The sequence below is a fragment of the Carcharhinus amblyrhynchos genome, chromosome 19 (genome assembly GCF_965287045.1).
Source record: "Carcharhinus amblyrhynchos chromosome 19, sCarAmb.v2.hapA, whole genome shotgun sequence".
Taxonomy (NCBI): domain Eukaryota; kingdom Metazoa; phylum Chordata; class Chondrichthyes; order Carcharhiniformes; family Carcharhinidae; genus Carcharhinus; species Carcharhinus amblyrhynchos.
Window position 1 is genome coordinate 18,827,200 of NC_137342.1, and position 13,103 is coordinate 18,840,302.

Genomic DNA, 13,103 nt, shown 5'->3' on the forward strand with positions numbered 1-13,103 from the left:
ACGCACACCCGAAGATCAGAAGCCGAATGCCCATAACCACTGAAGTGTTCCCCAACAAGTAGAGAACACTCTTGCCTGGTGATTGTCGAGCGGTGTTCATTCATCCATTGTTGTAGTGTCTGCATGGCCTCCCCAATGTATCATGCCTCGGGACATCCTTTCCTGCAGCGTATCAGATAGACAATGTTGGCCGAGTTGCAAGTGTATGCATCGTGTACCTGGTGGATGGTGTTCTCACGTGAGATGAAGGCATCCATGTCAATGATCCAGCACTTCTTGCAGAGTTTGCTGTGGCAGTGTTGTGTGGTGTCGTAGTCACTGTTCTCTTGAAGGCTGGGTAGTTTGCTGTGGACAATGGTCTGTTTGACATTGTGCAGTTGTTTGAAGGCAAGAAGTGGGGGTGTGTGGATGGCCTTGGTGAGATGTTCGTCTTCATCAATGACGTGCTGAAGACTCTGGAGATGATGTTGTAGCTTCCCCGCTCCGGAGAAGTACTGGACGATGCAGGGTGCTCTGTCCACCATGTCCCTTGTCTTCTGAGGATGTTGGTGCGGTTTTTTGCTGTAGCACGTCAGCACTGTTGATCGATGAGCCGAGTGCCATATCCTGTTCTTTCAGCAGTAGGAAGTATCTGTTGCGATCATCCTCATCTGAGTAGATCCTGTGTATACGGAGGCTTGTCCATAGGGGATGGCTTCTTTAACGTGTTTAGAGTGGAAGCTGGAGAAGTGGAGCATCATGAGGTTATCTGTGGGCTTGTGGTACAATGAAGTGTAAGGTGACTGTCCTTGATGGAAATGTGTGTGTTGAAGAATGCAACCGATTCCGGAGAGTAGTCCATGGTGAGTCTGATGGTGGGTTTGAACTTGTTGATGTCATCATATAGTTGTTTCAGTGATTGTTCACCATGAGTCCAAAGGAAGAAAATGTCATTGATTTATCCAGTGTATAGCATTGGTTGAAGGTCCTGTGCGGTGAAGAGGTCTTGTTCGAAACTGTGCTTGAAGATGTTGGCATATTGAGGTGCAAATTTGGTCCCCGTGGCTCTCCGTGTGTCTGGATGAAGAACTGATTGTTAAAGGTGAAGACGTTGTGGTCCAGGATGAAGCAGATGAGTTGTAAAATTGCAGCTGTCAGTTTTGAGTACTGAGGCTGTTGCAGCAATGCCATCATCGTGGGGGATGCTGGTATAGAGTGCCAAGACATCCATTGTGATGGGGAGTGCTCCTGGTTCAACTGCTCCAAGTGTGCTGAGTTTCTGTAGGAAGTCTGTAGTGTTGCAACAAAAGCTGGGGATTCTTTGTACAATGGGTTTCAGGATGCCCTCGACGTAGCCAGAGAGGTTCTCACACAGTGTCCCATATGATAGGACGGCCGGGTGTGTTTGCCTTGTGTATCTTTGGGAGGCAGTAGAGATCTCCAGTTGGGGTAGTATGTGGGATAAGTGCATGGAGGGTGCTCTGAAGGTCCAGATCAAAGGTCTTGATCAATCTGTTAAGTTGACTGGTGTGTTCTTTGGTTGGATCTGCAGGTAACTGTCCGTAGTGTTCCTCGTTGTTCAGTTGTCGGTATTCTACTTTGCAGTAACCCATTCTGTTCAGTATGATGATGGTCCCTCCTTTGATAACAATGTTGCGGTTGATCTTGAGAGTGCGATGGCGTTGCGTTGTGCTTGGGTGATGTTCAGGGCTGTCCTGTGAGTGCGGCTGATGAATCCGGCATTGACACACCTCCTGACGGTTTGGGCATACATGTCAAGTCGAGGGCAGTGGCCTTCTGGAGAAGTCCAATTCGACTCTTTTCTCTTCGGTTGCTGCACCTTGGATCTTTCTGTTGACTGTTGTGGTTCATTGGCTGTCTCATTGTGTTTGCTGTTGGCCTCTTGGGGTTTGTGGAAGAACTCTCACAGCCTCATTCACCTGATGAATTCCTATGTATCTACTGCAAGACTGATGGGGTCTATTTTAATGGTGGGGCAGAAATTGAGCCCTCGGATGAAACTTCAGTTTCATCTGGTTGAAGTAATTGAAGGGGTTGAAGAAACCCCAAGACGCCAATGGCGAACACAATGAGACATCTCAGCAGGTCTGGCGGCATCTGTAAGGAGAGAAAAGAGCTGACATTTCAAGTCCAGATGACCCTTTGTCAAAGCTACATACGATTTAAGCTGGCAAGATAAGGCATTTGCACCCCATCTTGGGCTTGACCTGACACTTGATCTTAGTCAAAAGACTGAAAATAATTAACAGTTAAGGAGTGTTTAAATCAGCAGTTGTAGGTTAATTGGTTAAGTACATCACTGCGTGTATATAAAAGGGAAATGGGCATGAAGGTGACAGAGTTTTACATCATTGGGAATAAAGCTGCAGCTGGAAGAAGTCATAACTTGGTTTCATCGTTACCAACAGGCCTTCAGAGTTTATTGTTCCTGCTGGCTTAAGTTTTCTCACCAAGAGCTGTTGTTCCAATCAAAGCCCTGACCACATTCCTTTATCTACTTTGAGTCACCAAAGTGCCTGATTTTTGTTCTTCAAAACATTTGTTCTGTTACTTTGTTTTTACACTTATTGTACAATAATTGGAATGTATTGGGCAGCAGCTGGTTAAGGGGCAAGTAGAGAAGCAATTGGGAGGTTAGAGAGAAAAAGGAGAATTTGGGGTGAGAGGGCAGAGACGCTTGTGGTGTAAGAAAAGAGGGGTACTGTATTTCAGGTCATAGGGTTTTATTTGTAGTTCACAGGTTAGGGAAGAAAATAGGTTAAGTGGAGATAAGAAATCCTGCATGAATAGGGGGAGGACTGGTGAAATAAAAACAAATGAAAAAAGAGATACAAACAGTATTGAAAGATAATTGTGGATTTGGGAAGGGGAAGGCTAACTGAGATAAATGCGTTGATCTGTTGTGTGGGGAGTAAGAAAGGCAGCAGAAGGGATAAGGTGAGTGCCAGGGGAACAGGCAGAACAATGGAGAGTGGGAAAAGGAAAAGAGAGTGAGAGAATCCTAGGATTTGAAAATCTAAAAGAGAGAGTAGCTGCTGACATGCAAATGACAGGAAGTGCCAGAATGGGGCCATTGGATATTATCTGCTCATCCTGTAATTTAGGTTAGGTTAATTGGCCATGTTAAAATTGCCCTCAGTTTCCTGAGATGTATAGGTTAGAGGGATGAGTGGGTAAATATGGAGGGATAAGCAGGTAGGGCCTGGGTGGGATTATGGTGAGTGCAGACTCGATGGGCCAAATGGCCCTGTCTGTGCTGTAGGGTTTCTAATGCTTTCTTTGATTCTATGTAATGTCATTATCCATCACCCCATGGCCAACTTACACTACTGGCTACCACTATCAGCCAACCCAATCTTCAGCGGAAACCTATCTAAACCTCTCACCAGATTCATTCCCCAGTGACTGCTTGTATTTCTCATTAACAGTCTCTGTATCTTTCAATAGAAAAAAAACAAAAGAATAAGGAGAACAAAGCAATGAAAGAAAGAATAAGACACCCATTCCAAAAGAAGGCAAAGAAAGTGGGACAAAAGAGGACACACATCCAAGCAGAGAGAACAGCAAGCAGAAAGTGGAAGACAGAACCACCAAACAAAAGAGAATCACAAGGAAACATGAAAGATGGATTCTGATTTGTTGTATGCAATGTTAAAGCAAGGCCACTGTATCTGGGGAAAAATATAACCTGATCCATTGTGTCTATTGATTAATCTTCTTAAAACAGTCTCTGTTCATTACAACTTTTTTCTTTTCTCCCTGAAAACTCAAATCCTTCCCTTATGAACATGTTCAAACTTGATGAGCAGGAATTTCCAACCGCGCTCATCCCAAAATCAGGAAGTCCCACCTGAAGTCAACAGATGTTTTGCATGGTCTGTCCCCACCTGCTACAATTCCCATGGCTGGTGAGATGGGAAAATTCCTCCTGATATCTTTCCCATTCCCTGTTTACCCCCACAACCTGTCTTCCAATTTACCCGAAGTGACACAATAGTTGATATGCCAGTGAAAATTGGTTTGGAAACTGTTCTATGCCTGAATTTGATCATGAACACAATGGCAAATAGGAGCCTCCACACCAAAACTGATCGCACTGGATCAGAAGGTTTACGAAGGGAAAGACCTTGTGTGCTGCCCTTGGACACCAACCACTATCAAGTATGAACCTGAAACAAATGTTAAGACCCTGATTTATGTTGGCAATGGGTGTAATACCTATTTCTGATGGCATCATTATCAACATGGCATGCAATGCACATCTGGTATAGAATGAACATGCCAAATCACATACTATATAGGGCGTAGAGGTGGTGACACTGGACTAGCAGTCCAGAGGCCCAAGCTGGTGTTTTGGGAACTAGGATTCAAATCCTATCATGGATTCATATCCTAGTGGAATTTAAATACAATTAACAGTCTGAAATTGAAAAGCTAGTCTCACTAATGGTAACCATGAAGCCATTGTTGATTGTTGTAAAAATCAATCTGGCTTACTAATGTACTTTAAGTAGGGAATCTACCATCCTTACCTGATCTACTTGTGAATTTTATTGCCATTATGTGTGGGATATACAATCTGAAAAAAGCATAATGGCGTTGCTTGCAAGTAGTTTCACTGGATGTTGGAGCCATGTGATACATTCCCGATGTAGGCTCTTAACTACCCAATGTTGTGGCATGCCACTCAGTTCAATGGCAATTTGGAAAGGCAACAAATGCTGACCTTGCCAGTGATGCCCACATCCCACGAATTTCAAAGCCATTTTTTTCACTCACAATTATTCAATGTTTTTTAACATTCATTTGACCAATGGCACATTCTTCATAACTACATTTAAATACTACCCAACTAGCTGGGTGCCAGATGTCTGCTTCCAATCCGAATCATTAATTAACTGAACAGATCTATGTGGGATTCCTTGAGTTACTGCAGCTAAGTTTGTGTAAGTATTATATAATCATCCCCTTTTCTTTTATCATGCCAATTTTGTGTTTAACTTTTAGCTTCTTCCTTGACCTCTTCCACTTTCATTCAAGCAATAAGTCTTTTGAAAGTAATCTTGCCAAATCTTTCTTCCAAACTTTTAATTCTTCAAAATTGCAACAAATTTAGACTTGACCTCTCTTTCATTTGTGTCAGTGATCCTAAGTAACCTCTTTTATAATAGTTTCCAGTACTTTTCCTGTTATCTAATCTAAAGCCCACAGTGATGTTTCTATCCTCCCTTGAATACTGGAAATATTTTGGCGTTTTCACAAACTTTCAACTTTGTTTCGTAAACTTTTTTGTTTGGAAAATGCAAAGCACCTTCTGTGGCATTGCTAAGATGTTAAGTTTTTGCAATGGGGTAATGCTGGCTTTGGGAGCAGAAGAGGTGAACATTTTCTTACTTAAAGGAACTGAAGAGAAACAACTGAGTGTTTTGTTCCTGAAAACAAAAAATGGAGATTGCAAACTTGCAGCTAAGGAGGAGCAGAGCAATATTTGAGATGGAGACCCTGTTTATCTCCTGGCATAAATTCCTGGGGTTGTGGTGCTCCAGTTCACTCAGTGAGTCCATGTTGCTTTACATGCAAATTGTCACCTGGAGCTTTATAATTATGATCTTGGAAGTACTAATGTTCTTTCTATCACATTGCTGATCAGGAATGTTCTGCTCTTACCTCCTGCCCTTGGCATTTGTAGGAAGAATTTGAAAATTGATAACCTGTTTGGCCACATTACCTTCCTTGTAAACCTTTAAACAGAACCTCTGGCTCAGAGGCAAAGATGCTATGCACTGCACTAGAAGACCTCCATAAATCCATAAAGATGAGTCTTTCACCTGTGTCACTATCAAATCTACCATGTCTTAGGATACGTTTTGGAAAATTGAATAAATATACCCTATTCAACCCAACAGAATTCTCAGCTGAGAGTTGATGAGTTCTGCTAAAATCATCATAAAGGCTGCAAAACATTCTGCAGGAAAAGGGAATCAGTTCCAGGGAGGATCGCATCAGCTTTGCAAACCATTGGATCCATGATCCTCTTAAGATCATTTGACTATTTTCACAGTCTTTCCTCTTTGATTTGGCTTGACATACTTGGTTAGACTGAACCTATGGCAGGTAGTGAGAGGACCAACAAAACATACTTCACCTGATCCTCACCAACCTGCCTACCACAGATGCATTTGTCCATAAAACGACCATCCTACACACAGTCCTTGTAGAGACAATTCCCACCTTCACATTGAGGACACTGTCCATCGTGTTGTTACATTACAATCGTGCTAATTGGGATAGATTTAGAACAGTTCAAACAACTCCAAGACTGCACAAATATGAGGTACTGTGGGCCAACTGCAATAGCAGAAATGTATTCAATCAGAATCTGTAATCTTATCGCCTAGTATATTACCACCAAGCCAGAGGACTAACCCTGGTCCAATGAAGTGAAGAGGAGTGCATACCAGGAGCAATGTCAGATGTCAACCTGGTGAAGCTACAATGCAGAACTATTTGCTAAACAGCATAAACAGCATTAATAGACAGAGCTAAGCAATTCTACAATCAATGAATCAGATCTAAGCTCTCAGATCTGCCACATCCAGCCATGAACGGTGGTGGATAATTAAACAGTTCACTGAAGGAGGATGCTCTATAAATATCCCCATTTAAATGATGGGGGAGCCCAACACATTTTGTAAAAATAAGGCAGAAGCATTAGCTATAATCTTCAGCCAGAAGTGCAGAGTTGGTGATCCGTCTGGGCCTCCTTCGGAGGTTCCCAACATCATAGATGTCAACCTTCAGCCCATTCAATTCACACCACATGATATAAGGAAACAGCTGAAGACACTGAATACTGCAAAGGCAATAGGCCCTAACAATATTCTACCAACAGTACTGAAGACTTGTGCTCTAAAAGTTGCCATGCCCCTAGATAAGATATTCCTGAACAGCCACAACACTGGCATTTACCCAGCTAGGTGGAAAATTGCCGAGGTATGTCCTGTACACAATACCCAGGCTTGGACTGATGAATGATAAGTAACATTTGTGCCACAGAAATTCCAGGCAATGACCATTTGCAGGAAGAGAGAGTTTAATCATTGCCCTTTAACATTCAGTGGTATTGCTGTTACTCAATCCCCTACCGTCAACATTCTGGGGGTTACCATTCACCAGAAACATAACTGGACTAGCCATATTGTGGCTACAAGAACAGGCCAGAGTTTAGGAATCTTGTGGCGAGTAACTCACCTCCTGACTCTTCAAAGCTTGTCCACAATCACACAATTCACACAAATACACAATTCAGGAACTCTGGATCAAAAGTCGTGGGGGCGATCTTATCTTCTTGTCCTGCCAGTTGATGGGCAGGGCGAGCTGATAACATTGCAAGAGAGACAAAAAATTGGGTTTGTGCTCGATTTTTCACGTATCACGATCTAAACAACCCTGGATATTTTGCAAGATCAATCTCACACCTGGGATGGAAGACTGATTATAATATTTAAATCAATGATAATATTGATTTAAATGTTATTAATAAGTCCAGGACAGACTCGTCTGGGCTCACTTGCCTTAGTAGCCTCACCGGTGAATGTCCTCACCAGCAAGAATCACGTATGGTCCCCATCAGCAGGGACCTGTCATGATGGCCTCGCCAGTAGGATGGGAGGACATTGAAACCCCCTGGGCAGTCAGGGACAGGGAGGAAGTGCCCTTTGAAATTTTTCTTAGAACCTCTTCTGCTTTCCAAAGATGTAGCTCAAATCAAAGTAGATAAGACCTAGGAGCAGGAGTAGACAATTTTGGTCCTTGAACCTCCTCTGCCATTTAATACGATCTCATCTGGTCCTCAACTCCAATTACTTGCCCATTCATCATAGCCCTTCAAATCCTTACTAATTAAAAGTCTGTCCACCTCTTCCTTCAATTTACTCAATGTCCCGACATCCACCACAACTGGCAAACAATCTCTGGGTATAAATTGAGATATAACATCAGAGAAAAAAATAATTAAACTGAGTGCTGAAATATTCTGTGATGCAAGAATGAAACTACCCAACTGGATGGAGAATGTGTTGAACAATGGTAAATACCCAACACACATTATCAGCAAATATCCATGTAAGGCACAGGAACCTTTGACAGGACTTAGGGACTGTAACCACTAGATGACACTATAAGATTCAGTATAACATAAATGCATGTCTTCAGGTTGAATAAAAATCACTTAATTTAAAATGAGACTTTTAAAAATCATGGTAATTGAGAACAAATATATTGAAGAATTTGATAAAAGTTTAAATCTAAATCTTTACCTGGAAACCTTTAAGAATATATTTTCTGCATCCTAATTCTGAAATACAATGACTAGCATTTCTGTCAATCATGAAAATCTGTCAATCATCGACACTTTCCTCGAATAAATGTTCCCCTCAGATAACACCCGATAGCTCATTGTTCAGATTATCATCAAGTATGATTGAAGAATTTGAAAGTTTGTAGTTCAAAAGTGAAACTTTACCATCTTCCATTTGATTATAAATAATTTAGGAGTGATAACCTCCAGGATTTACATAGGGAATCACTGATTGTCCTCCCTGTAGGACTCATAGAATATGAGTTCTTGGGTGCTTGGTAATTATCTGACTTGTATCCCAAACTCTTAATAAAGCAGGCCCCTGAATGGGTCCATTATTGTAATGTCCCATTTGGGACCTGTACGTTCACCACATGTTTGTGCTTTTGCTTTATTTTTACTTTGTGCAATGAAGCACAGTTCCTTTACAGCTGTCTCCTGAGTTTTCACATTAGGAAAGCGAACGGAACTTGAAAAACCTTATACAGCATTGGAAGAGAGAACTAAAGTTAAATATATGGATCAATTTTGCACTCTGCACTGTTCAGACTGTAGCAATGAGGTGAAGATGCCAGAGTTGGAGTGGGGTAAACACAGTAAGAAGTCTCACAACACCAGGTTAAAGTCCAACCAATTTATTTGATAGTAAACCCACAAGCTTTCAGGGTTTGCCCCTTCGTCAGGTGAGTGGAGAGTTCACCTGACAAAGGGGCAAACCGCAAAAGCTTGTGGGTTTACTATCAAATAAATTGGTTGGACTTTAACCTGGTGTTGTGAGACTTCAGACTGCAGCATCCAGGGTATCATGGTCTTTATGGGAAAATATCACAAGCACGTTTAGGCTTTTGCAAGAACTCCAAAATCCTGAAGCTCAGAGAGATAGATGTGGTCATGTTATAGTGAAATAGGAAACATTTCGATGCAGCTTTCAAATTCAACAATGCAACATTTCAATTTCAGCTTTGGCATATTCCAAAGTTGGTGGGAGGGCTGCAGGGGGAGGGGGTGGGGTCTAGGGGATGGCAAAGAAAGGGAAATGGTATATAGAATAAAATCTCAAAACCGACCTTGCATCGTTTGCAAATGAACAAAACAAATCAAGGTGCAATAACCTGGAACTGAGACCGAATTAACTTGGTAAATGCATCACAAGAAATTGCACAGTATAGTTGTGACATTGACATGAGATACTTGAAGTTCTTAAATCGTAATAGTGATCACATTTCAAAAGGTATTTCGCTGGCTTTGAAGTGCTTAGGAATGTCTGCTAGTAATGAAGATACTATGTAAATACAAATCTCTCTTTTGTATTTAGTGTACGTCAGGTACAATGTTTTTAAAGTGTTATAGTTACACAAATTTAAAGTGAAAAGATTTGTATGAAAATTTATTGCAAGTGAATGATTCAAAGACAATTGTGAACATGGGAACGTCACCACTTGGAAGTTCCCGTCCAAGCCACACACCATCCTGACTTGGAAATACATCACTGTTCCTTCACTGTTGCTGGGTCAAAATCCTGAACTCTCTTCCTAACAACAGTGTGGGTGTATCTAAACCACAGGGACTGCAGAAGGCAGCTTACCACCACTTTCTCAAGGGTAATTTGGAATGGGTAATGAATGCTGGCCAAGCCAGCAGTGTCCACATCCTGTAAATCAATTTAAACAAGTTTCTGTGAGATCTGATGAGTATTTGCAACTCTTTCTATTTCTAGTTCAGATTTCCAGCAAATGCTTTTGTACATGCTGTGGAGCTGAGAGTCTAGTGTTTATTTTCTACTGCTTATCAATTGCAGAGTTGTTTGCAACAGGCAGTTCCAATATGGTTTAAAAAAAAGTAATTTTATATCTTGCAATCCTACCTTCTTACCCAACACTAATGGAGCAGTAATGTACTGCTCAGAAGTTCATTGCTCCAATGTTCATTGCCCCATTGCCCCAGATAAACTAATTTGTGGTGCAAAAATGGTTTGCTGAAATTTCTGCACTCTCGCTCCACTGGTGGGTGTGCTATGGGGCTGGATTTTCAACCAACAGTTTGCCCCACCCATTATCCCACCTCAACCCCATTTCAATTCCTAGTAATGAGGTCATTCCATTAAGAGAACATGTGCCTGTATCAATGACCAATACTTTGGTCCTCTGGTTATTTGCATTGTTTTTTCTTTTTCTGTTTTTTCATTAAAGGTTTGGGTTGTTGAAGAGTGAATATGCATGTGAAGAGGGAATAGTCCCTCTGAAAAGCAGAGGGGTAAAAGAGAAGATTTTATCAATGGTAACATCAGGCAGAAATACTCAAAAAGGATTTTGCAGACATGGAAACTGATGGAAAGAGATGGTGAAAGGTGGGGATAGGATTAGTTGGGGACAGTCCTATCGTAGCTGTGAGTAGGGGGAAAAGTGAGGACAGAGGCAGGGGTACACTATTATTTGCATCTTGAGGCATTAAGGAGGCAGAAATAGAGTGTGTGAAGGTTTAGTTGTGTGCTTATTTTGTGTAAGAGAGGGAGGAAGAGGTCTGCAGAAAAGATAAAATTGGTAGCCATCTGTGAAATGGTGATTTGATGTTTAGTAACAGGGTTACTGGAGAGCCTCCAGACATGTGGTTCCTGGCTATTAAGATATCCTTGCACTGTGCCGGACAATAACATTTTACATAAGCAGATTTAAGGGTGATGTGAGGGTTTGATCTGAGAAAACAACACATTACCAGCTCAGTGGCAGATAGAATAGAGAAACTGAGATGACTGATATATTTATTGAGCCATAAGATTGCAATTTTCCAATTAGTACAACTGGATTTTCATCACCAGGGTGCAATATATGAATTAGCACATCTGGATTACCATCACAATGGTGCAATACATTAGCACATCTGGATTACCATCACTATGGTACAATACAGGAATGAATACATCTGGATTACCATCACCATGGCGCAATATAAGAATTGGTCCATCTGGATTACTATCAACATAGTGCAATACAAGAATTGGCACCTCTGGATTATAATCACCATGGTGCAATATAGGAATTAGCACATCTGGATTATCATCACCATGGTGCAATATAAAAATTAGCACATCTGGATTCCAATATTAATATTACAATACAAGAATGAAGAGCCTCATTTTCTGCTAGTTAAATGCTAAGTTGTGGTGTTCACTGTTGAATCCTGATTGGATACCTTGAATTTTCAGCAAGCCAGATTCATGCTGCTTCTGATTGGGACATCCAATACATTCCAGTGTGGGGGAGGGACGGTTGTCTGTTTGCCAACTAACTGCATGAGGAAGGGTTCTAGTGCCTGAATTTGGAAAATCATCTGTTGCACTCTATTACCGTCCCAATTAGCACCAGAATGCCATGTCAATTGTCATAAAATGTTAACTATGCCCATGAAAATTGTACTGCTGTTATGGTGCTTACATGGCAGATGTATTCATGAACGATTTTTGATTAGTTCTATTCTGCCAAGTTTACCTTTTTTATCTTTATTTAGTTCTTTGGTGGAAAATCAAAATAAACTTACAAGACATCACATCTTGCTGCTAAACTAAATCTGGTGCAATTGGAATGTTTCCTAAATGGGGTGAGTAGCTTCTGTGTTTATACTAATGACATGTGCATGAAAACCATCTTAAATGCTATCTTTCTTTCGAGTGAACCAAGCAGTGATATGAGCGGGGCCTAAAAAGGGGATCTCTCAGGGAGGTTAGGGACTTGATACCATGGAAAGCATTAAACAAATGTGATGCTGATGTATATATTATTTATTTCAGGCAGATACTTAATGAGTACTGCTTGGGGAAGAGGGATTGAGGGGCTCTTATTTGATGTAAAGGCTCAAAGTTATTTCTTAAGTACTTGTTCAATTTTACAGAGAGGTATAATTATTATAGCATTTAGATGGACATAAAATGCTAAGATTCTGATTAAAGAGCTACACAAATTGCTCCCACACTGTTTGATATCATTTTTTGACAGTGTTGTATTTTGGAAAAATTTTGAATATTCCAACATTAGGACAGCATACATTTTTTACTGTATTTTAATAACTAAATGCTGTATGACTTAATTCAAGGGAATAAAGAGAATAAAACATAAATTGGCAAGACACAATATACTGTGACAAATCTCAATAATTTCTACACTTATGTCATGTGCAATTCATTGCCTGAGTAACAAAAGTTTGGATAAAAAGTGATAGAGACTGGAAAATGATGCAGCTAATTTTAATTTTCGGGGCTTAAGTGTTGGATGTGGTTACCGGGTCAAGTAGGAACCTTGCATGATCCTGGCAGCGTATGGCCCAGCACACCTAAACTGTGACCCTGCAAATTTCGCAATGAGGTGAATAAGAGTGGACACAAGCCACCCAACTGCTAAACTGGTGTCTGCTTGGCCCATAAAGGCGGGCACAAACATTTGCTACCCTGTAGAGTATGGAATCGGCCATTTGACAGGGTCCTACTGTAGCCTAAATGCAGCAACCTTTGCACCCTTATATATAGCATGAGAAAATGTGTTGGACCAACATACCACAGGGCAATGTCAAAGTAAAGCTATTAGTTTTCTTACATTGAAACATACAAAGAAAATAGAATCAGGAGTAGGTCACTCTGTTGTTCAAGCCTGCTCCGCCATTCATTATGATCATGGCTGATCATAAGATTCAATATCCTGATCCTCATGTCCATTGATCCCTTTTGCCAAAGAGCTATACCTAATTCTTACAGACA